Source organism: Schistocerca americana, chromosome 4 (assembly GCF_021461395.2).
Source record: "Schistocerca americana isolate TAMUIC-IGC-003095 chromosome 4, iqSchAmer2.1, whole genome shotgun sequence".
NCBI lineage: Eukaryota > Metazoa > Arthropoda > Insecta > Orthoptera > Acrididae > Schistocerca > Schistocerca americana.
The window spans coordinates 189162395-189189086 of NC_060122.1; positions in this window are offsets into that span (position 1 = coordinate 189162395).

A 26692-nucleotide genomic window follows, 5' to 3' on the forward strand; every position below is an offset into this window, starting at 1 on the left:
AGTCCCATTTTTAACCATGTGTGAGTGGATATGAGTGAGTCTGTAAATCAAATATTTTTGTAGGGAATTACAGTTAGCACGGATAATCTGAAGTTAATGCCAACTCCACTTGCGTGTGATGGTTTAGCAAAGAAAGACGGTTGACAACAAAGGCAAAGGTAAACGATAGCTCCAGTCTTTTGTCATTCTGTTATTGGTCAGAGTCAAAGGAGCTCTCTCCCCACCACCTCAGTTTGAGAGCGCAACCGTTTCGGCTATGGCTTACGCCACCTTACTGGGAGAGCCTGTGTGCCCGCATGATGCCAGTACAGTGGTCGACGAAGGACTCAACGTGTTGCAGCATCAACAGCCCCCCATCATCTACGTACTGCTTCTCGCGGAGCAGAAGAAAGTCCCAAGTTGCGCCACCCCATGGATAGCCGTTGAATTTCCGGTTCGAAGTGGTCACCATCAGCCCTGTAACGCACAAAAGAAAAAAGAAACATCTGCACACATGGCCCTCTTGTTCGGCGGCAAGGAACCCAACGGGTACACATACACTAACTGGTGAACAAGTGTGGCAGCACTAGCAACAGAGACGTCCGGTTGTGCTACAGGGTGTTTGATTGTAATCCGTCGAATACCTCAAATGGGAGTGTCCGCACGTTCCAGCACTACAGAAGTCGTAGCTGTGTGTGGGTGGCCGGAACGCGGCTGATCAGACAGTTTTGACCGACCTTGTTGCCATGAAGACAGACGTCATGTCCAGCAACTCACCGAGCGTTTGTTCAGTGCTAGGTCTCCGCAGACAAGTACGCAAATACGGAGGGCCATGCACAATTATAATAATAAGAAGCAACGCTCTGAGGAGACCTCACCTCCTAACGCATGCGCCGTAAACCGCCAGTACGATTCGCATGAGTGGAATTCGCTATAAATACCATGCCTGCATCAGGTCTCTTCAGTACTTCGTTTACTCACCTGAAGATGGCCGGACGTCTCTGAGCCGAAATAACGTGGCAGAATGTTGATGGGATCCGGCTGCAAACCCGAAAATAACTGTTTTCACTAGGTTCTTCCCTTCACTAGAGACCTCGTTGACCTACGTAACGCCCCAAGGACAGCAAACCCCAATTAACGAACTTTGTGAAAACTTAAAGTAGGGAAAAGAGTCATCTCGACAGTGACGGGAACGATTGACGATAAAATCTACACTGGTAATATTTTGAATAACACCTATATCATTCAAATACTGAGAATATCACACAACAAGGGAAGATCTAAGTAAAGGATTATCAAAGATTTGTTATCAAACATCTATAGAATAAATTCAAAATCATATGAACGAAGATTAAATCCAAAAAAGTATTTAAGTCAAAGATAACATTTACCATGGAAGAAAGTTGTAGCCGCATCGAAAACGAAATTCAGTGCAACTTCAATGAAACTCGGATATGGAAATGTTCAGTTAGTTAGTTGCTCTTGAGTCGCTCTAGAGTACGTTTGCGATAGTTGTCTGGACGCAAACACTATTAGCTTGTTTCAGTTTTGGAAGTTTGATAATTTGTGAGGTAGAGACTGAAGTATTGCTCAGTCATTCGACTGAGGATTGTTAATTTTTACCGTTCTCAACGCAGTGGTATGGTAAGGCGAGTGTCAGACTTCAACTGAGTGACACTGGTTTATCAGACTTAGCCTTCGTACTGATGAACAGTTACAAACCTAGAGAGCAATGGATCAACAACAGATAAACTATTCGTAGTCTTGAGTAGGACACAATAAGACGAAGACACGAAGAAAGACAAGTAAGCCAATTAGTCAAAAGTTGTCGCCAGTGTCACGATTACCGAACTGAACAGAAGTTAATCTTGAATAACAAAAAAATGGTTCAAATGGCTCTGAGCGCTATGGGACTCAACTGCTGTGGTCATCAGTCCCCTAGAACTTAGAACTACTTAAACCTAACTAACCTAAGGACATCACACACACCCATGCCCGAGGCAGGATTCTAACCTGCGACCGTAGCAGCAGCGCGGCTCCGGACTGGAGCGCCTAGAACCGCACGGCCACCGCGGCCGGCTTTGAATAACATATCGGTGTGCTTGTGTTATAGGGACAAACAATTAATTACAGAAAGATCAATAAAACCTGAGTCAAAAGATAAATCTAACGTGACGCTTGAATCGTTAAAGGGACAATAAATGTGTATTAATGCAAGTTCACTGACTCTAAATATTTTAAGTGATTAAGTGAGTACATGAACTATGGACAGTGAAAAGTGAGCATTTTAAACCAGTATTACGGCGTATTAAAAAAAGAAAAGAAACATTTACTCCAATGTAAGTCATCTCTGGAGTTACGTCGGACAGTTATTAATAACTTGACGTAGCAACGGCATAGCAAAGGAACAGTAGACGGCAAAATGTCATCCTCGCTATGTATGATGTGAGAAACGACCGTAATGATGAAATAAAGAATCAAGATTTTATTTCATCACGGAACTAACCGGGCATAAAATAAAAATAAACTATTGCTGTTTACCAGTTCGAACAAGCTGGGAAGACTGTTGCGGACAGGTAACACAATATTTCTAAATCACGCGAGGATTTGTGTTCTTAAGAGAGTTACAGGTGCTGTTCCACGTCGCACCTACGTGGACGAACATCTTTACGAGTCACGTGTCCTCCCGGCGAGTGAAGAAGGAGGGAAGGGACGTCACTCCTAGCAAAACTTGAGTTGGCAGTTTCCGCAGTACAAGGCATTGCTGTCCATGGGAGGTTTACTCCATGGCGCGGACGCGTTCTGTCCTGTGGCCTCGTGCTACGTGTTCGGCCTTGTCTGTGCTGTTGCTGCTGTAAATATTGTGCCCCAGATTACACTGAAGCGCCAAAGCAGAGGTATGTAAACAGGCAGAATACGGCGCTGCTGTCGGCAACGCCTACATAAGACAAAAAGGTTCTGGCTCAGTTGTTAGATCGGTTACTGCTGCTGCAATGACAGTTTATCAAGATTTAAATGAGTCTTAACATGGTGTTATAGTCGGTGCACGAGTGATGAGACACAGCATCTCCAAGGTAACGATGATGAGGGGATGTTCCCGGACGCCCATTTCACGAGTGTACCGTGAGTATCATGAATCGGATAGAACATCAGATCTCGGACATTGCTGGGGCCAGATAAAGATATTGCAAGAATGGGACCAACGATCCAAAGAGAATCGTTCGACGTGACAGATCTGCAACCCTTCTCCAAATTACTGCAGATTTCAGTGATGGGCTGTCAACAAGAGTCAGCATGCGAACCATTCAAAGAAACATCATCGATCTGGGCTTTAGGAACCAAAGGGTCACTCGTGCACCATTGATGACAGCATGGCACAAAACCTTAGCCTCGCCCGGGACTGTCAACATCGACATTGGACTGTTGATGACTGGAAATATATTGCGTGGTCGGACGTGTCTCGTTTCAAACTGTATCGAGCAGATGGATGTGCACTAGTATTGAGACCACCTCATGAATCCCTGGACCTTTCATGTCAGCAGGGACTATTCACGCTCATGGAGGCTATGTAATGGTGTGGGGCGTGTGCAGTTGGAGTGGTAATGGACCACAGCTGCGTCTACTACAAGCGCAAACAAAGTTGACACTCGACGCGGTGGCTGATGGGAGCGCCCATAAAGGCATTTCCCATTTACAGCCGCTCCCATCGGCCACCGCGCCGAGTGTCAACTTTGTTTGCGTAAACAATAGATACCATTCTGTCAGGTGACACTTAAGTAGGCGTCATGTCAGATCACTTGCGTGTTGCGGCAGTTCTGCGAGCTAGCGGGGGTCCTTCACGATATTAGGCAGGTGTACAAGTTTCTTTGGCTCTTCTGTGTATTAGGCTGTTGTCGGTCCACGTCCGTTAGAAACATTTCCGTGCCGTGATGGCATTGTCTTTCTATTCTGCTTCAGCAGTGTCCAGGTTATCTTCCTCCTATGGCACTACATATACTTAAACCGGCGGTTTTGCCTATTGGTGGGGCAACGGTTAACGGTTGTGTCTTCGAAGTGGTTTGGTAATCGTCGTAGGAGGCACGGAATACTTTAAAATGTACTTGTCTGAAGGCAGTAGAAATTCTGACTACCAATAGTTCTGACCTTTATTCTCATACTTATCTCGGAAGTTCCGTTATACTCAATGTAAGATATCCAGGCTGTCTGCTTCACCTTACAGAAAACCGGTGCACTGTAAGATTTGGAAGCTGTCTCCTTCACCTTACAGAAAACCTGTGCTACTTAGGGTAGCTTTTTTTCTTAACTGCCAGGTGCTGCCGTGAATTGTTCGAATGTAATTGGGACTGGCCCGCTGCCTGCTGTGGTTATATAAGAAAGGGGCAATAGTCATTTCATTAATTTTCACTTTCTTACGTGGCACTTTAAAGAGAGAAGAAATTTTGTCATATGACAGTGTTGAGATATATTAAAAAAAAAAAAAAAATTCCTTGCTGTCACTCGTTGGTTAGTCTCAAGTTTTAGTGTCGAGTGTTGATGGTTCATAAAGTTGGTGGCTTGGCAAGTACTGTCACACTTGGACGTACATTTATTGCTCTTTCATATTCTGTAGAGTGGGTGTAATATTGCCTGTGTCGTGTCGGGCGCTGCCTCTGTCGTTGTCGCCTTCCAGTGATGTCATAAGGGCCGTACCTTCTGAGAGGTGCCGTATAGGAATGGCGCCATAACTGTTGTATGTTTATACGGAAGAGTTTTCTCTTATATCGTGTGAGTCATACATTTTTAGGTAAAAGAGTTAAAGGTTTTCTGATTCTCCAGGGACCATCTGGACGAAGGTTTGATAACTAAACTGTTGCTGAAAGATTTTCTCAGGAATAATTTTGATTAAATTTTTTTTTTAAATTGTGTTTTGCTTAAACTTGCCTTTTCGGAATGTTCGGTTGAATCTTTGATGCTTATTCCACATATGATTCATGAAATTGTTATTCGAATTAAAGACCAAAAACATAGAGTTCAACAGATCGACGTAGAAGATATTGGCGCCCACAACCAATCATACATTGAGCTGTCAAATTACACACTGCGCTGAACAGCAACAACACGATGAGAAAACTACAATGCCTGAAATTTACCTCAACGGCCAGGGCAGGTAACCGGAACGATAACGGCCACAAGGCAGAAGATTCCGTTTGTGCAATTCAATTCAAATAACCAAATACAATGAAACTCCACCGGAGGGTGGCTAGAATTTTCCAACTTCAAAACCATGCTGTAGCTCGTGGGAATATCCCAACAGCCGACGACGAACTCCAAATGACACAATGTGTAGCCTTGACTTGCTGGTAGGTTAAATCAAAACTCAACTTTCGTGTTCAAGGTCGGTGAGCAACGGACCTCGTAGCAATGGGAACAGCGCCACACACTCCGACACCACGTAGAGACCCCCAATGGGCCCGGCCAGACCACACCCTGCTGAAGATTCCTCACTGCTCCAAGCCAACCGACCTACTCAGAGCCAATACGCTGACTACATTTAAAATAACTTCTGAGTCAAAATCACACAAAGTACACACAGTTTCACGAACACTTGCACGAAGAACTAGACAATGCTAACAGCAGTGACTCTACAATAACAGGGAGGAATCACGCGTCGGCACACACAGCCAACCCATAAGCCATCGCCGCCCAAATACACGTCGTCCGTGCAAGACGACCTACCGACGACCAACCAAAGTCATCCCTACTTCAATCATGTGTGTCCACAACCGTCGGGTGAGTCATGGCGGTCAGGACCTCACTGCTGCCGTGCTCCGACTGAAATTGTGCCGCGTGCCAATTAAGACACTGCCAGGTCAGAACTCACTGCTGGCACGTTCCAAAAGAAAATACGGCAGGGCTTATATCGATAAGCGCTTCTGCTGCCGCTCACGGGCTGGCAAAGCAGCAACTCAGTGACAGAAGTTATTGAAACTAACATCACGGGGTGCCAGTACGGCAAAAACAGGATGTTAAATAAGAGATGGCATGGTCACGGTCAGCGATGAACGTGTTCAGTTCTGTTTTAGAAAGCCACAGGCCATATCCGAAACTGGTTGTCCAAGGACTTAACAAATTCGTGTTCGTGGACGTAAATTACAAGACACTAATTCTACCGGTAACTGACAAGCTCGGGATTGCCCGGGTATTCAACTGTCTTCACCTACAGCTGTTTGCACTTAGCAGCTGAAAACTGTCAAAAGCGCTGCCGGGCGTCAGACACATCCGCAAGTTGACTCGACTGTACGAGTGTCTTACTAGTAAAAACTAAATGTAATAACACTTCATGCCCGATGCGACATTTTTTCACTCACCTCGATGTTTAAGACGTCATATCACTTGAACTATGTGTCGTACAATGATATATTTGTGTAGGTACATTTAGCGGCATAGGTGGATACTGTCGGCAAAATGTGTTGGGAATAGAGCAGGTAGCAAAGAAGTAATAAATCTAAACGTCATACACAATGCACAAATTTATCAAGCATTGTAGTGTTGATGACGTCACAGTTCCTGAACTATGGTAGGTAGTTGACTCGTGCTCCCATAGCGATTGTGGTCTGACAGTAAGGAATAATTGTACCAAGTCTGGCTGAAATCGATCCAGTGATTTAGATGGAGACACGGAACATACACACACGCATATATATCCTGTACATACGTCCATTTTTATAATATGTGTGCATTTTAAGCGATCAGAATATCTTAGAGAGAGAATAGGTCTTGCAATTATTCAGTATGCCAGCGAGTATCCCCAGAATATCTTATTTGTTGCTTTCGAAATAGCAAGATTAACAAATAAATCCAGTTATGTATGATATCACTGTATGCATGCCAATCTGTTGATTTAGGGATGGCTCCCACGAAACTCTAGAATTTCTTGATTAAAATTCAGTAAACATAGAACCTCAACCTCTAATTAAAATATCAATTTATGGTCCGAGCTATTTTACCCCATGGACGCGAATCCTTAAGACAGAGATGGATGGTTCTGTAGTAGGACACAGGACAGGTTCTTCCGATTTAGGGTTCCGTGCACCAGTAGACAAAAACGGAACACTTTTAGGATCATTTTGTTGTCCGTCTGTGGGTCCCCTTTTTCCATGAAAGGGTAGAGCTATCAACTAGAAATTTATGTCAATGCTACGATCCATTGGCGGTGAAAAGAATTTAAGACTCTAAGCCAACGCAGTGATAAGATCCGAACAAATATTTAACATATTTGGATACTCGCAAACTTGTTCAGCAAAACCTATAGTAGAACTGTCTCTACAGATTTTTGGCCCGGCGGTGTAACGGTAAAATCTGAGTGGTGGCGGGATCAAATCTCGGTCGGATAACGGATTTTTCAGTCATCGTTTTATCTTATCCGTTGCCTGTAAATGAAATGAGGAGTCGTCAGAAACAACAGTTTGTAATTCTTATATGTGCGCCGTTCACAGAGGGCCCAAGTGTGCGCCGGCCTAAGTGGCCGAGCGGTTCTAGGCGCTACAGTCTGGAACCACGCGACCACTACGGTCTCAGGTTCGAATCCTGCCTGGAGCATGGATGTGTGTGATGTCCTTAGGTTAGTTAGGTTTAAGTAGTTCTAAGTTCTAGGTGACTGATGACCTCAGAAGTTAAGTCCCATAGTGCTCAGAGCCATTTTTAAAAGTGTGTGGCGAGTAGTCGAATATTAGTTGTTAACACAGTTAACTTAGAGAAACCCGTTTAATTGTTCTATTCCGCTTTAATCTGAGCGTGTCCTTTCATTATTAAGCTCATATCTTCGGAATGTAGCGTAAATCTTTAGCTACTTGATTTAGAATGTTTCGCACTAGTTGCTTAAATTTGGAAATTTGTTTTAAGGGCTTATGGGACCAAACTGCTGAGGTCATCGGTCCCTAAGCGTACACACAACTTAACCCAACTTAAACTAACTTACTCTAAGAACGACATACACACCCACCCATGCCCGAGGGAGGACTCGAACCTCCGACGGGGGGGAGGGGGGAGGCGGAAGTCGTGCGGACCGAGAGTAGGCGCCTCATAACGCGCGGCTACCCCACGTTCTTTACGTGGAGTTTGCATACAATTACAATTTGTTGTGATTAATATAATTAACTAATACTGCTACGTTCATGTTTTAAGCGGAGATAAGTAGTTTTCTTCGTTATATCATACACCTAAAGCGCTAACATATGGGCTTAAGTTTTCGTCCTCATAAATAATGAAAATTAGTCTAATTTAAGTATGTTAAGAGATTGAATACTGTTTTTAAGTTTGTAATCTATGTTGCAAGGCTTAATAAGTGTGGATGTGGCCGTAAGACAGTCAAGCGGGCAGTCGTATGTGCAAACTGGGCTTGGAATTTCACTGGGGTGACTGTGGTGCGGAACTGAGCGGAGAACTCAGCAAGGATCACCCATGGAACTGTAGGCTCTGAAAAAAGATAAGAAAATCGCTGAGAGGAAGCACAGAACTGGGCCCTTTAGGTTAAACGGGAACACGCGAGATTTGGGCTAGATGGGGGGGAAGGGGGAAGGATCTTGCGAAATGGGTAAGGGTAACCTGGAATGGCGAAAGCGGAACAGCTCTTCAACTTTATCTACATTTAAGTCAAAAGCAATAAATAAATTATATTTGCTACCTGAAATAGGAGAGAAAGAGCCTCACCAAAATGCAGGTCATAGCAGCAATCAACACACCTCTAGAAAAGAAACTCAACGTAGGTCGGAACTGACAGATAGTAGGGAGAGAACAGTCTTGATGCCATATGATAGCCGTGGGAGGTGCGTAGCCCAGATGCTACAGGACAAACTAGGAACAGGGTACCACATAACGAGTACTGTGAGGCCAGGTGCTAGCCTTAACTAGGTGACAGAGGGTATACTGAATTAGTGCAAGGGTTTTGGCAAAGAGGAACAGTTTGTTATACGATGTGCAGCAGGAAACAGCCAGGCTATGACCTGTTATTGCCGCATTAGGTGTGACCTGCACGAAATATCAGTAGCAAATAGGCACTCAAATGAGAGTTTTTGTGGAAATCCTGGTGCGACAGGACCAGAATTTTAGAACATGTTTTTTGCTCGCGTATCATGTAATTTCTGGAAATCCCGAATCTACTCTGTAGGAATCAACATGGATTCCGGAAACAGCGATCGTGTGAGACCCAACTCGCTTTATTTGTTCATGAGACCCAGAAAATATTAAATACGGGCTCCCAAGTAGATGACATTTTCCTTGACTTCCGAAAGGCGTTCGATACAGTTCCGCACTGTCGCCTGATATACAAAGTAAGTACCTACCGAATATCAGACCAGCTGTGTGGCTGGATTGAAGGGATTTTAGCGGACAGAGCACAGCATGTTGGTCTCAATGGAGAGACGTCTACCGACGTTAAAGTAACCTCTAGCATGCCACAAGGGAGTGTTATGGGACCATTTCTTTTCACAATATATATATATGACCTAGTAGGTAGTGTCGGAAGTTCCATGCGGCTTTTCACGGATGAAGCTGTAGTATACAGAGGAGTTGAAGCATTAGAAAATTGCAGCGAAATGCAGGAAGATCTGCAGCGGATAGGTACTTGGTGCAGGGAGTGGCAACTGACCCTTAACATAGACAAATGTGATGTATTCCGAGTACATAGAAAGAAGGATCCTTTATTGTATTATTATATGATAGCGGAACAAACACTGGTAGCAGTCACTTCTGTAAAATTTCTGGGAGTATGCGTACGGAACGATCTGAAGTGGAATCATCACATGACATTAATTATTGGTAAGGCGGGTACCAGTTTGAGATTCATTGGGAGAGTCCTTAGAAAATGTAGTCCATCAACAAAGGAGGTGGCTTACAAAACACTCGTTCGACCTACACTTGAGTTTTGCTCATCAGTGTGGGATCCGTACCAGATCGGGTTGACGGAGGAGATAGAGAAGATCCAAAGAAGAGCGGCGCGTTTCGTCACAGGGTTATTTGGTAACCGCGATAGCGTTACGGAGATGTTTAACAGACTCAAGTGGCAGTCTCTGCAAGAGAGGCGCTCTGCATCGTGGTGTAGCTTGCTCACCAGGTTTCCAGAGGGTGCGTTTCTGGATGAGGTATCGAATATACTGCTTCCCCTTACTACTATATAAATGTAGATGTAGATGTAATCTTGGGTTATCACTAATATGAGCCGTATGTACACCGGGCTGGCCTACTGTTGCTGACTGAAATCGGATTTCATATGAGCGCACTGACTGTTGCTACAACTGGGAGATGTCTTACACTTGAACCGGAGAAGGACAGAAAGATTGGCTGGGCTTCTTGTAGATAATATACAGGTGGGAGTCATCAGACATGGTAAGATCCATGAGGTTTCCGGTGTCGAAGGGACAACGGTTTTAGGTTAGAATCAGGCTTCAGGTACCCTGTTTTGCAGGAAGTGAAACTAACAGAAACCCCCACAAAATGCTTAAGAATGCATAGAAAACTGAGGTTAAATTGTTCCGTTAAAATTCTGGAGGACCGATTACTATGATAGATTAGCACGTTATTTGTACGGAAACTTTGAGCATCGTATGACTGTCTGAGCACCACCTATCCACATGGTTAGATACGTTACATATGAACTATAGCAACTTACTCATGCAAAACAAACATTTGAGCTGTTACATGTCCTAAGAAAGAACAAAAGTTCAGAAACATTGAGACGAGTAGATATCGTAGTGATCAGCGCAGAGAAGTCCGTGCTTGTGAATTAATGCTGAAAAATAGTTATCTTTTAGCGGTAACTGTATACAGGTCCCTAGTAGGATTGTATGAAACATTTATGAGGAGTTGAGATTCCTATCTCTGTTATCTGTCAGACAACAGCGAGCATTTAATAGTCTGTTGTGAATTCAATGTTGATTTTTTGCTAGGAAAAATGACCTGGAAATCTTATTTGGCTCCACAATTCGATCTTAGTAATTAACTTTCCAGCACAGGTGGCTAAAGTCTGTAGGACACAAAATGATAATATTCTCTTTGGCGAACCTCAAAGCAAAGAAATAACTTGACAAACTGCCTATTGGCTTCTGTCTCGGGTTCTTCGGCCGACGTTCATCTAATGATTTTTCTGACGTTTCGCCAGCACGAGTGGCTGGCATTGTCAAAGCTTCCCCTCCATTGCCGGTGGTGAACTGGAGCCGAGCTCGCGGGCGCAGACTGTATGTACCTGGCGCGCCAACGTCCGAGGGCTTCTCCGCGGTCATTTCCGGTGTGGTTCTCCTCTTACTACTTGCGACGGTCGTTCGCTGCAGTACGGGAAGCCAGGATCCGTTTACCTTAAGGCTTTCCTCTTTCTTGTTCAAACTGTTCGCGTGTTTTTGTATTTCTACAGCCTCTCTGAACAAGCGCGTGTTTTAGTGGTTCTCTACAACCAGAACTTCCGTGTCGGCGAATTTTATTACGTGGTCGGTCTCATTCAGTGCGTGCTCTGCCACGGCCGATTTCTCCACCTGCCCCAACCTGCAATTTCGCTTATGCTCTTTGATAATGATGTTAATGGATCGTCCAGTCATTCCGACATAAACTTTTCCACATGTGCATGGTATGCGGTATATTCCCGACATTGCAAGTGGGTCTCTTTTCTCCTTCGCCGATCTAAGACACTCTTTGATCTTCCTTGTCGGTTTGATAATCGTCTTTACGCCATGTTTGCGCAATATACGGCCGATTCTGTCCGTCACTCTGGGAATGTATGGCAGAAAGGCCGTACCCGACATTTCTTTTTCTGGTTCCTTACTTCGCCGAGTGTTTGGCTATGTTACACTTATAATATAATTTGTGGAGTACCCATTGCTCCTCAGGATAGTTTCCAGGTGCTGCATTTCTCGTTTGAGGTGTTGCGGCTCACATATTCGTCCCGCTCTCGTTACGAGCGTACTAATCATGCCTCTTTTCTGGCTCGGGTGGTGGTTTGACAGTTTGTGCAGGTATCGGTCCGTGTGAGTCGGTTTTTAAATACACGCTGTGTCCCAGGTTTTCGCCGTCCCTTGTGACCAGCACATCTAGAAATGGCAGTTTCTTGTCCTTCTCTACTTCCATGGTAAATGTTATGTTGGCATGGAGGCTGTTCAAGTGTCTTAGGAAGTCACCGAGCTGTTCTTCACCATGGTTCCACACCACGAAAGTATCATCGACGTACCTGTACCACACCTTAGGTTTGCGAGTCGCCGAGTCCAGTGCCTGTGCTTCGTATTGTTCCATGAAAAAGTTGGCCACCACTGGACTGAGAGGACTACTCATGGCGACGCCTTCCAGTTGTTCGTAGAAATCGCCATTCCACGTGAAATAGCTCGTGGTGAGACAAGAATGGAAGAGCTTTCTGACGTCTAGCGGGAAAATGGAACCGATGTGCTCCAGAGCGTCACTGAGTGGCACTTTCGTAAATAACGAAACAACATCAAAGCTGACCAGGATTTCGTTTGGTGCAAGTCTTAGTTTCTTCGGCTTCTCAATGAGACCGATCACGTAATAAAATTCGCCGACACGGAAGTTCTGGCGGTAGAGAACCACTATCACACGCGCTTGTTCAGAGAAGCTGTAGAAATACAAAAACACGTGAACAGTTTGAACAAGAAAGAGGAAAGCCTTAAGGTAAACGGATCCAGGCTTCCCGTTCTGCAGCGAACGACCGTCGCAGGTAGCAAGAGGAGAACCGCACCAGAAATGACCGCGGAGAAGCCCTCGGACGTTGGCGCGCCAGGTACATATAGTCTGCGGCCGCGAGCTCGCCTCCAGTTCACCACCGGCAATGGAGGGTGACGCTTTGACAATGCCAGCCACTCATGCTGGCGAAACGTCAGAAAAATCATTAGATGAACGTCGGCCGAAGAACCCGAGACAGAAGCCAATAGGCAGTTTGTTAACAAGTGGCCATGAAAGCCTCAACAATTTGGTATATAAATAATTTATTACCATAAAAATGCTCTCTCTGATGAGGATGCACGGTTAGGGGAATATCAAAATGCCATACACTATAGATACTCCTCAGGGGAAATCAGTTACAAAAATTAGTGAGTAGACAACAGATGTTCCTAAGAATAGTTTACAATTAATTTCTGATGTGAATATAAAATGACTCGTTCCACATCATTTAAGATCTATCACGCAAAATAATCACTGGTAGATGTTGTTGTTGCTGTGGTCTTCAGTCAGGAGACTGGTTTCATTCAGCCCTCCGTACTACCCTATCTGCGAGCCTGTTCAGCTCCAACTAAGTAATGCAACTTACATCTTTCTGAATCTTCTTACTCTATTCATCCCCTGGTCTCCGTTTACTATTTTTGCCCCCCCCGCCCTCGCCATCCCCCCCCCCCCCCCCACACTTCATTCCAGTACTAAACTCGTGACCCCTTGATGTCTCAAAAGTGTGCTATCAACCGATCCCTTCCTCTGATCAAGCTGCGCCACAAATCTCTTGTCTACCCAATTCTATCAGTACTTCTTCATTATCTGCGTGATCGACTCATCTAATGTTCAGCATTCTTATGTAGCACAATCTTTGGAAAGCTTCTATCCTGTATTTATTTAAACTGTTTATCGTCCATGTTTATTGTCCGCGTTTCACTTATACACATGGCTACAATCCAGACGAATAACTTCAAATAATACTTCCTTACCTTTAAATCTATATACGATGTTAATAGATTTCTCTTCGATATAAATGCTTTTCTTTCCATTGCCAGTCTACATAACTAACTAACAACATTGATTTGGATTCCTCTTTAATCTGTAAGTCCCCTTTCCCTAGTTGGATGATTGGGTTACGCTAGGGAACCCAATGGGACGAAGTGACGTCCAATTGAAAGATTTTCATCAAGCCGCAGATCTGTACGAAATTATTATTGCCCACACAATCTGCCCCCATCAGGAATGGTCTATATTCAGGGCTTCGACAGGAACGATCACTCGAAGCAAAAACTCTAGTATACATGGGCTCTGAAATGCATTCCTTAAGATCTACGAGCACTCGAACGCTTTCGATGCTGTGAAACAAATCTTTCCTACTCTATGCTCTTTGATTTCCACATTTTTTGAGGTGGTAGCAAAGTCCAAATGAAGAAAAAAATGACTACATAACTTGGGCTCTAGAGTGTGTGTCTTAAGAGCTATGGCACTTGGTTCATCTTTGCTACATGATATACACTCCTGGAAATGGAAATAAGAACACCGTGAATTCATTGTCCCAGGAAGGGGAAACTTTATTGACACATTCCTGGGGTCAGATACATCACATGATCACACTGACAGAACCACAGGCACATAGACACAGGCAACAGAGCATGCACAATGTCGGCACTAGTACAGTGTATATCCACCTTTCGCAACAATGCAGGCTGCTTTTCTCCCATGGAGACGATCGTAGAGATGCTGGATGTAGTCCTGTGGAACGGCTTGCCATGCCATTTCCACCTGGCGCCTCAGTTGGACCAGCGTTCGTGCTGGACGTGCAGACCGCGTGAGACGACGCTTCATCCAGTCCCAAACATGCTCAATGGGGGACAGATCCGGAGATCTTGCTGGCCAGGGTAGTTGACTTACACCTTCTAGTGCACGTTGGGTGGCACGGGATACATGCGGACGTGCATTGTCCTGTTGGAACAGCAAGTTCCCTTGCCGGTCTAGGAATGGTAGAACGATGGGTTCGATGACGGTTTGGATGTACCGTGCACTATTCAGTGTCCCCTCGACGATCACCGGTGGTGTACGGACAGTGTAGGAGATCGCTCCCCACACCATGATGCCGGGTGTTGGCCCTGTGTGCCTCGGTCGTATGCAGTCCTGATTGTGGCGCTCACCTGCACGGCGCCAAACACGCATACGACCATCATTGGCACCAAGGCAGAAGCGACTCTCATCGCTGAAGACGACACGTCTCCATTCGTCCCTCCATTCACGCCTGTCGCGACACCACTGGAGGCGGGCTGCACGATGTTGGGGCGTGAGCGGAAGACGGCCTAACGGTGTGCGGGACCGTGGCCCAGCTTCATGGAGACGGTTGCGAATGGTCCTCGCCGATACCCCAGGAGCAACAGTGTCCCTAATTTGCTGGGAAGTGGCGGTGCGGTCCCCTACGGCACTGCGTAGGATCCTACGGCCTTGGCGTGCATCCGTGCGTCGCTGCGGTCCGGTCCCCGGTCGACGGGCACGTGCACCTTCCGCCGACCACTGGCGACGACATCGATGTACTGTGGAGACCTCACGCCCCACGTGTTGAGCAATTCGGCGGTACATCCACCCGGCCTCCCGCATGCCCACTATACGCCCTCGCTCAAAGTCCGTCAACTGCACATACGGTCCACGTCCACGCTGTCGCGGCATGCTACCAGTGTTAAAGACTGCGATGGAGCTCCGTATGCCACGGTAAACTGGCTGACACTGACGGCGGCGGTGCACAAATGCTGCGCAGCTAGCGCCATTCGACGGCCAACACCGCGGTTCCTGGTGTGTCCGCTGTGCCGTGCGTGTGATCATTGCTTGTACAGCCCTCTCGCAGTGTCCGGAGCAAGTATGGTGGGTCTGACACACCGGTGTCAATGTGTTCTTTTTTCCATATCCAGGAGTGTATATTTCTTTCGTTGAACAAATGCTAATAGTTCTTATGATAGGCATTTAAAGGTCATGTTTGCTTGACGATTTTTTCCTGGTTTTGTCCATACTACCTCCCCCCAAAATATGGAAAATATAGAGCTTGAAGTATAAGAGATTTGTTTCACAGTATCGATTGCAAGTCTTACTCGGACTAGTAGGCTTTCAATTTTTTTTATTTGATGTTATTTTTTTTTTTTTTTAGTTTTCAATTATTTTTCTGTAAGGTGACTGATGGTATAGTTACAGGACGAAAATTAATCGGAATGAGAAATGTCTAAAGAAACGTATATGGTCTGAAGCGATACTAGGTTAGAATATTGAGTTTCGTGATTCAAAGACGACATTTAACATTTTATTTAGCTATTCGCTGCAGCCTCTCTAAGCGAAAAAAAAAATATATTAGAAATATATTTGGGGAACTCACGCTAATGCGGACCAGACTGGCGTTATGACAGCATCCTCTGCCACTGTTAGGCGCGTGCAGCATTTGTTGAGGCGTTCTACATCCCAACATAAGCCGTGTTCGCCTCCACACATCCAAAAGTCTCTCGTTCAGAACCGCGAAGCGTCTCTTCAGCAGCAGCACCAAGTTACAGAACTGTAAATCTGTCACAAATACCACAAGTACAGAGAGAGATCCTAGAATGCAGTAGAAGATCCTGAAACTCTTGAGTAGACGACTCCAAATCACAATGTCCCCTGTAGCCAGCAATACCAATGGCGATGTCAGGGCTAGTACCTGCAGTATCAGCATCTTAAATACCTTCTCATATTCTGAATCCAAAGAAATGGCTCTATCAATATAAATGATCTTGTTTACGAGACTCACTAGAAGTGTGTGTTTAATCAAGAGCCATCTGAATAGGATGAAAACTGCAGTGAGAGCAAGTAGCAGTAGCTCAATAAAATCACCAGTTTTAGCCGTGGATATCACATTCCGACTGCCTAGTACCTCACGTGCTGCGAAAGGGATTGCTACGACGGAAAAAGTCAGCACACACACAGTGTAAATTCTCTCATATCTTGACGACATGAACATCTGAGACGTTGAACTTACAGAGAAAGGAGCTAATCCAATCATTCTGCTCACATAATACAGTGGCCTGATCGAACGGAGGAAACTAACGGCATCTAATTCGTAATTTTGTGACGTGAACATGATTTGCCGGATTCTAAAAGACGGAATTGGTCTTTTGAAAGTGAATACAAATGTAACAGTACGGATTTGACACCATATAGCTTATATTTCACAAGTCACATCGACAGTACTTCTGTCGTGATGTAAAATACGTGGTGCACTGAACACGAAAACGAAATCCGCGCGCCTTTTTATCGGATATTGACTACAGGGGAAGAAAAGAACGCCCACTTCTACTTCCGCGTCTGATCGTTTATGTAATTTCTCAGTAAGACTGACATTTATGCTAGCTCTGTCTGATATTAGGTGCTACTACAGCTTAGCAATAAAAGTAATATTGGTGATATATTATGAAAACCTTTATCGATAAGGTAATACCAAACACGATGTGGGCATCGATAAAAACTATAAAAGGGAGCCCTTTTAAAATGCAGAAGATAAATGAGTTACAAGAACCTTCAGTACGACACATCTTATTACACGGTTTGTAATAATTCCTTTACCTGTTATAATGATTATTTCTACCACAACTGTCCTGTGAAAAATTTACTGATAATTCACGACCCTGTGTTATGTTGCTGTTGATAAAAGGTGATCGGAATTTAACACAGAAGTGTTATACTCTCACAACGTTTGCGACTACTCACTGTATGTAATCGTGTTGCAGACTGGCTACATCAACGAAATCGTTTCCGTAAAACAAGAGTCTTTTAACGTTTAATATCATTTAAAGTGTTAGGGAGTCTTTTATGAAGGTACTTATCTGGAATATAGCCTTGAATGCAAATGTAATGTGGACAATAAACAGCAAACCCTATGGAGAATAACTTTTGAAATGTGGTACCACACAACAATCCTCCATTTTAGCTCGGTAGATCGAATAGCAGGTTAGGTTTTGTTGTTTCTGATTGGGAAAGAGTGAAATATCTGTCACATATGGGAGAAAAGATGGATCGGTTGACAGGAGAATAATGAGACATTGAAGAATTTTCTGTCTGGTAATGGAGGGAAGGGTCGTTGAAAGAGAAGACAATTTCTTGAAAGCCATAAGCAAGTACTAATGAGTGTGGGTTGCGGTAGTTGTACAGAGGTGTAGCGGCTTGCTCAGGATAGATCCACATGAAGAGCTGTATTGAACCAATCTTACGACTGAAGAGAAAAGCAACAGAACCAGCAGCAACAACAATTACAACAACAACAAAACACCACGATGACATTCTGTGTCCTCAGCATCTTCCCTATGCTATCAGCCACACCTTTAATGAGCGGTAAGAAATTTTTGGACTTGTCGACGGTTGAAACTGACTATTACCTTTATGTGTCGGGCGTACCACTCTTTCTGTTTCAGCTGGCAAATACCTCTGATTCCGCAAGGCAGTTATGATATTTTCCAATTATTCTACCTTCAGAAGCTGAAGTTAACAGACGCTTCTAATTCTGTCAGCTACCCTTTTTACGGCACACTCGTGGACCATTACCTAGAACGTAATAGCTATTGTAACAATGAGATATGTTATCATGAAAAAAAATTATTACAATTGCGCAGGAAGGCAGTTTGTATCACAAACATATCTCGTCTTATAAGTAAGTGTAATGATGGAACTCTATTGCTTTCGGTTCATCAGGATTAACAAACGAGTGAAGGGAAGTATGTACGATATTCTGTGGATTGGAAGCTGGAAATGTGGAGAGTAATCTTTAGGGATAATACTAGTTTTGTGTAGGACCATGCCGTTCAAAAGGAGACTCTCCTTAGAAGATATAGTTGTCTCCCCGAAATTCTACTCTGTGGACCCGAATCTCTGAGTCTCAAGACAGAGCAAGATGCCACAGTAGTAAGACACTGGACTCACAAAGGTTACAGGGAAATAATGGCTCAGATCCCCGCGTGACCGTCTATAATACACTATTAGCCATTAAAATTGCCTCACCAACATAAGATGCAGATGATAAACGTGTATTCATTGGACGAATATATTATACCAGAACTGACATGTGATTACATTTTCACGCAGTTTGGGTGCATACATCCTGAGAAATCAGTACCCAGAACAACCACCTATGGCCGTAATAACGGCATTGATACGACTGGGCATTGAGTCAAATAGGGCTTGGATGGTGTGTACTGATACAGCTGCCCATGAAGCTTCAACACGATACCACAGTTCATCAAGAGTAGTGACTGGCGTATTGTGACGAGCCAGTTGCTCAGCTACCATTGACCAGACGTTTTCGATTGGTGAGAGATCTGGGGAATGCGCTGGCAAGGGCAGCAGTCGAACATTTTCTGTATCCAGAAAGGCCCGTACAGGACCTGCAACATGCAGTCGTGCATTATCCTGCGGAAATGTAGGGTTTCGCAGGGATCGAATGAAGGGTAGAGCCACAGGTCGTAACATATTTGAAATGTAACGTCCACCGTTAAAAGTACCGTCATGCGAACAACAGGCAATCGAGACGTGTAACCAGTGGCACCCCATACCATCACGCCGGGTGATACGCAACTATATCGATGACGAATACACACTTCCAATGTGCGTTCACCGCGATGTCGCCAAACACGGATGCGACCATCATGATGCTGTAAAGAGAACCTGGATTCATCTGAAAAAATGGCGTTTTGCCACTCGTGCACTCAGGTTGGTCGTTGAGTACACCATCGCAGGCGCTGCTGTCTGTGATGAGGCATCAGGGGTAACCGCAGCCATGGTCTCCGAGCTGGTAGTCCATGCTGCTGCAAACGTCGTCGACCTGTTCGTGCAGATACTTGTTGTCATGCAAACGTCCCCATCTGTTGACTCAGGGATCGAGACATGGCTGCACGATCCGTTACGGCCATGCGGATAAGATGCCTGTCATCTCGACTGCTAGTGATACGAGGCCGTTGGGATCCAGCACGGCGATCCGTATCACCCTCCTGAACCCACCGATTCCGTATTCTGCTAACAGTCATTGGGTCCCGACCAACCCGATCAGCAATGTCACGATACGATAAACCGCAATCGCGATAGGCTACAATCCGACCTTTATCTAAGTAGGAAACGTGATGGTACGCATTTCTCCTCCTTACACGAGGCATCACAACAACGTTTCACCGGGCAACGCTGGTCAACTGCTGTTTTTGTATGAGAAATCGGTTGGAAACGTTCCTCGTGTCAGCACGTTGTAGGTGTCGCCACCGGCGCCAACCTTGTGTGAATGCTCTGAAAAGCTAATCATTTGCATACCACAGCATCTTCTTCCTGTCGGTTAAATTTCGCGTCTGTAACACGTCATCTTCGTGGTGTAGCAATTTCAATGGCCAGTAGTGTATTATTTTCCGTTGTTTCTGTAAATTTTTGAATAGTTCGTTTGAAAGTAAAGTGCGATTTTATTCCTCATCCTTCTCTGAACCGAGATTATAGCCATCTACAATTACTTCTCTTTCGTCAATTTTTTTGTTTTGTTTAACATTAACTTGACACAAATGACGTTTATAGCATAAAAAGGTAATTGCATGTGGCATATTATTTAGGAAGCTGATGAGATATTTTGAATCTTTAAGTGCAGACATACTAATGTGACGACGGCGTATGTTGGACGTCAACGTGCAATAACCACTCATAGACGGCTGGTGGCAGTACGTGCAGTGGATGATATTAAAACGTGGCAGTGGGACGCGCAGGCAGAGCAGTTGTTGTCGTAATACGGAATCGGAGCGATGTATCTGACGTCCAAAGGGGGCATGGTCATTGCTTTTCGGGCCAACAGCGGCAGAATTTTCTAAACAGTTAAGAATTGTTCGCTTGCCACGGTGGTTCAGACATATATTGCATGGCAAAATGACTCAGTCCAAAGCTTGCCATAGACCACAGGGGTAAACGACAGCTGATGTACACGATCGAATAGAAGTGCAACTATTGAGCAAGTGACAGTCCAGATGAACAAAAGGCCTATCAACAGTGACTCCTCAGCAGTAGTTGCCGGGTATGGTCCGCCGCAGCAGGTGATTGGTTCATGCAGCCCTACTGGCTGCCGTTTATCGGCGACGAATGCTGGAGCTTCCACGACGTTACCGCAACTGGACGTCTGCTGAATGGCGACAAGTGGGCTGTTCGGATGAATCACGTTTTATGCTCCATCGGACGGACGGCCGTTGACGTGTCCCGTGTGGAACGTCACATATCAAATATGGTCTGCGAAATGTTTTCGTGGCATTCCACGGATGACCTCGTCATTCTGGACACACAATGGATGAACACAAATGTGTATATATCCTTGGAGACTACGTCCTACCCTACATGCAGCTTATATTTCCTTGCGCGATATCATACTCCATCAGAACAATGCATCGCGTCACTAAGTTTTCGGTGTACGTGAGTGTTTCGAAGACCACGAGGATGAGTCTACCGTACTCCCCTTACAACACCCTCATTGGCATTGTAGCGAGAAGGAAGTACTTCTCTGGGCGGTATCACTAACCTGGTGCCTTGCTGCTTCGGTAAGTCCCTCGTCGCACAGTACTAGCGCTCAGTCGCCAGGTTCCATGTGGGTGGTGATCCTGCTGAAGTGGAGTGTTTAGGGATACCAGTTGTTACTTGTCATTAACGTTTCTACCATATTTTTTTTTAATACAGAAATTTCTTTGTCACACACGTCACAGAATCAGCATTTGCAATATGGCGGATCTGGACTACGCCGTTATATTCGACCCTTTACACACATTAACACCGTTTTCTCGCCGTACACGTGGCGTTCTTATAACTAATAACTTCACTTTATACACTCCTGGAAATTGAAATAAGAACACCGTGAATTCATTGTCCCAGGACGGGGAAACTTTATTGACACATTCCTGGGGTCAGATACATCACATGATCACACTGACAGAACCACAGGCACATAGACACAGGCAACAGAGCATGCACAATGTCGGCACTAGTACAGTGTATATCCACCTTTCGCAGCAATGCGGGCTGCTATTCTCCCATGGAGACGATCGTAGAGATGCTGGATGTAGTCCTGTGGAACGGCTTGCCATGCCATTTCCACCTGGCGCCTCAGTTGGACCAGCGTTCGTGCTGGACGTGCAGACCGCGTGAGACGACGCTTCATCCAGTCCCAAACATGCTCAATGGGGGACAGATCCGGAGATCTTGCTGGCCAGGGTAGTTGACTTACACCTTCTAGAGCACGTTGGGTGGCACGGGATACATGCGGACGTGCATTGTCCTGTTGGAACAGCAAGTTCCCTTGCCGGTCTAGGAATGGTAGAACGATGGGTTCGATGACGGTTTGGATGTACCGTGCACTATTCAGTGTCCCCTCGACGATCACCGGTGGTGTACGGACAGTGTAGGAGATCGCTCCCCACACCATGATGCTGGGTGTTGGCCCTGTGTGCCTCGGTCGTATGCAGCCCTGATTGTGGCGCTCACCTGCACGGCGCCAAACACGCATACGACCATCATTGGCACCAAGGCAGAAGCGACTCTCATCGCTGAAGACGACACGTCTCCATTCGTCCCTCCATTCACGCCTGTCGCGACACCACTGGAGGCGGGCTGCACGATGTTGGGGCGTGAGCGGAAGACGGCCTAACGGTGTGCGGGACCGTAGCCCAGCTTCATGGAGACGGTTGCGAATGGTCCTCGCCGATACCCCAGAAGCAACAGTGTCCCTAATTTGCTGGGAAGTGGCGGTGCGGTCCCCTACGGCACTGCGTAGGATCCTACGGTCTTGGCGTGCATCCGTGCGTCGCTGCGGTCCGGTCCCAGGTCGACGGGCACGTGCACCTTCCGCCGACCACTGGCGACAACATCGATGTACTGTGGAGACCTCACGCCCCACGTGTTGAGCAATTCGGCGGTACGTCCACCCGGCCTCCCGCATGCCCACTATACGCCCTCGCTCAAAGTCCGTCAACTGCACATACGGTTCACGTCCACGCTGTCGCGGCATGCTACCAGTGTTAAAGACTGCGATGGAGCTCCGTATGCCACGGCAAACTGGCTGACACTGACGGCGGCGGTGCACAAATGCTGCGCAGCTAGCGCCATTCGACGGCGAACACCGCGGTTCCTGGTGTGTCCGCTGTGTCGTGCGTGTGATCATTGCTTGTACAGCCCTCTCGCAGTGTCCGGAGCAAGTATGGTGGGTCTGACACACCGGTGTCAATGTGTTCTTTTTTCCATTTCCAGGAGTGTATCTTGTTTAACATCTGAAATATGTACTCGCGACCGTTCTTTTAGAGGCGCCCCGGTTACTCGACAGTGCGTTTAGAGTGGCTACTCACAACTGACTCGCCCTGTCTTCCCGAAGGACAAGAAACACCACCCCTTTCTCCCATATATATACCCAAACTTTCAGCCAATGGGCGTTTAGATCGCTGTTGGTAGGCAGATCTGACGTCACGTTTGCGGACATTGTGACGGAAGTTTGCCCAGGAACACTGTCTCAGATTGTAAGATCCTACTCCTAAATAGTCGGATCTTGTCCTTACTAAGGTTGCACAACATTGCCTCCTATGATTTCATCACTAATGCTCCTTGATGACGCCTAATTGTTAAATGTACATGTACTCTGGCTGCTACTGAGCATTCCCGAAAACACAAATGTGTGTAATACGTGGCTTAAACACGTGAAGGGAATGCATATATGCATAGTACCCTGACCACCAAATTTCGAAGATTAAAACCCAGTCGGGAAGCTGTCGGACTGCCTCGATCAGGTTGTAAGCACCATAGATCCTCAGCCTAGAAACCTAGGGCTCCTGCCCACGGCACTGGGGCTTCACGTCCTTGTCAGAACCTTCCAGAACCTCACTGACCTACTACTCGCTCGTCTCGCCCTTTCCGTGCAGCAAAAGGCTTTTAATAGGTGGTAACATTAACGTGAGTGGACAGTTTATATGTGAGCTCCGGTTTCACCACGTCAGCGCGTTGTAGCGGCACCACAGTTTAAGATAGGGAAGTTAGATTTGGTGCAGTATTTTGGAGCGCACAAGTTGCAGCCGAGTGCGGGCTGGGTTGCAGGAAGTTACGCTGACCAGCGGTTGCGAAGCGGAATGGAGGCCACAGGGGCCATCGAACCGCTGAAAAGCGTAAATGCAGATGTTCGCGTGTCGCAAGCTATAGGAAGAAGGGGCCCACTGGCGCAACCATGGCGTGGGCCGTACGTGACTCGGACCGATGCGTTAGCGAAACAGAGCGACACAGCCTAGTATAAATAGGTGTGGTTTTCTAACGATATTCTTCAAAGTGTGGCAGCTCTCCTGGACGGCGGGACATGTCACACTACTGCCGATACACAGGAACAGATGGGACGACAGCGTCCCAGTCCATGGCGGGTCATTGGTTCGACCCTCTCAGGCAGACGTGGGGTCCGAAGCCAGCCAGAGCGGGCCACTCTTCGGGTCGCTACCGCACACAATCGGCTCGGCTCCCGACACACGCTGGAGACTTACAAGGCGAGGGCCGCAGGTTCGGACGCCGGAATGGGATGGGTCATTGCCACCGCATTCCCAGCTACGCCAGCCAAGGAAGAAGCAGCAGCGTGGCCGGCTGCGGCTCCCGGTGGAACAGTGCGGAGTCAATGGGGACGGTGGCCGCTGAGTCGAATGCTAGTGCTGCCATCCTGCGGCTGGCGTATAAGGCCGGCTCGACACAGTGCATTGCACAGACCGCTGGGGGTACTACCTCAGCAGTGGGTTGCCTGTGACGCGGACCGAGGTCAATGAAGCTCTGTAGTGGAAAAAATAAATCATTTTAAAAGCGCGGACGAGTTTTAATACGGCACCTCCTGGCACCCGCCTACTACAGCGTCTACAATAGAAATAATATTTCAGAGTCTTTCGAGGAAACTCACGTTGAAGATGCCAAGACTGAAGTGTTGTTGGTATCCACTGGGAATGATAGTTCTATGAATCATGTGCTGAGGCTGATAGAGCCCTTTCAGCAGGATCGTTCTCTTCCGTACATCCTAAAATCTCTTTTGAAGAGCCACATAACATCTTTTGAGCATCAACATACAGTTACTTCCACTATAAGCTCCTTAGACTTCAAACAGCTTTGTCAGTATAAATTATCTTCTCTAAGATTTACTATGTGCCCGTGGTTAAAGAAGACCCAACTGAGCCACCCGGAGTAGCCGTGCGGTTCTAGGCGCTACAGTCTGGAGCCGAGCGACCGCTACGTTCGCATGTTCGAATCCTGCCTCGAGCATGGATGTGTATGATGTCCTTAAGTTAGTTAGATTTAATTACTTCTAAGTTCTAGGCGACTGATGACCTCAGAAGTTAAGTCGCTTAGTGCTCAGAGCCATTTGAACCATTTGACCCATCTGAGCAGAATAAAAACCCATGTGACAGTAACCAGTATTAGCCCACGAAAATGACTAGGTTTTGTTGTGGATATCAATTGGCGAGAACCCATATACTCACATGTTTTCGTAGCGATTGCTAGTACAGAAAAAGTCGTCTAGTTCAAAGTGAAAATTACTTTGAACTTATAGGGAATAGAGCTAATCCAATCGATTTACTCACGTAATGCACTGGTCTGATTGAAAGGAAGTAATGCAGAATATCTCTTTCGTATTCTTGTGACGAGAATGTCACTTCCAGTGGCGTAAATGTAGAAATATCATTTTAAAATCCAAAATAATTGTAACTACAAATTTCACGTCATGTAACTTCTATTTCACTAGTCCCACCAACAATACTTGTGCCGCCATGTAAAATACCTGATGCACTGATCACGAAAGTGAAAACCACATGACTTTTTGAAAAGAAATGACAGGACATGTTGAAGAAATCCGACTCGCCAAATTCTGGGTCTGGTCGATACAGTATGACCGATTAATTAGAAAATCGTTGCTACCCAAAAGCTTTTGTGACTTCTCTCGTTGACGTAATTTCTCGTTGTCTGATACCAGATGCTAATACATCCAAGTAGTAATATTAATCTTCGTGAAATGTTATTGCAGTCTTTATCGATAAAGTAATGTCGAACGTTATATGATATTTGATGAAAATTTATAAATATCTGAGGACAGAAAATAAAAGCGTACAGAAGAGAGTAGTTGTTAAGAATCTATACTGTCATAACTGCGTTTAATGATATGATTTATATCGTTTCCTTTGTGGCCCTCTGTAATGATTATTTCCGCCCCAGTTGTTTCATCAGAAAATTATTGATAATTCATGGAAGTGTTTAGTGTTGCTTTTGCGGTAAACGTTCGGACTCAAATGAATGGCTGTCAGGAAATCACAAAGCTTTCCGTATTTCACTTTGTGTAGTCAAATATGTCGCTGCTATTAGAACCAAAAGTGACAAGTGATATGTGTCCCTCGCCGGCTGCGGTGGTCTAGCGGTTATAGGCGCGCAGTCCGGAACCGCGCGATTGCTACGGTCGCAGGTTCGAATCCTGCCTCGGGCATGGATGTGTGTGATGTTATTAGGTTAGTTAGGTTTAATTAGTTCTGAGTTCTAGGGGACTGATGACCACAGATGTTAAGTCCCATAGTGCTCTGAGCCATTTGAACCATTTGATATGTGTTAGGTTAGGTTAGTGTTGTTTAACGTCCCGTCGACAACGAGGTCATTAGAGACGGAGCGTGAGCTCGGGTTAGGGAAGGATGGGGAAGGAAATCGGCCGTGCCCTTTGAAAGGGACCATCCCGGCATTTGCCTGAAACGATTTAGGGAAATCACGGAAAACCTAAATCAGGATGGCTGGAGACGGGATTGAACCGTCGTCCTCCCGAATGCGAGTCCAGTGTGCTAACCACTGCGCCACCTCGCTCGGTTGATATGTGTCATTCACCTATTAACCAGTAACACAATGAGCAAACTAAACTCGTTCAGAAGGAAATTAACTGAAAATCAGGCATTAATATAGGAAACACAGTAACATTTCAAGCAGGGTAGAATGTCTGGGGGTCGTCAGTGATATTATTCAC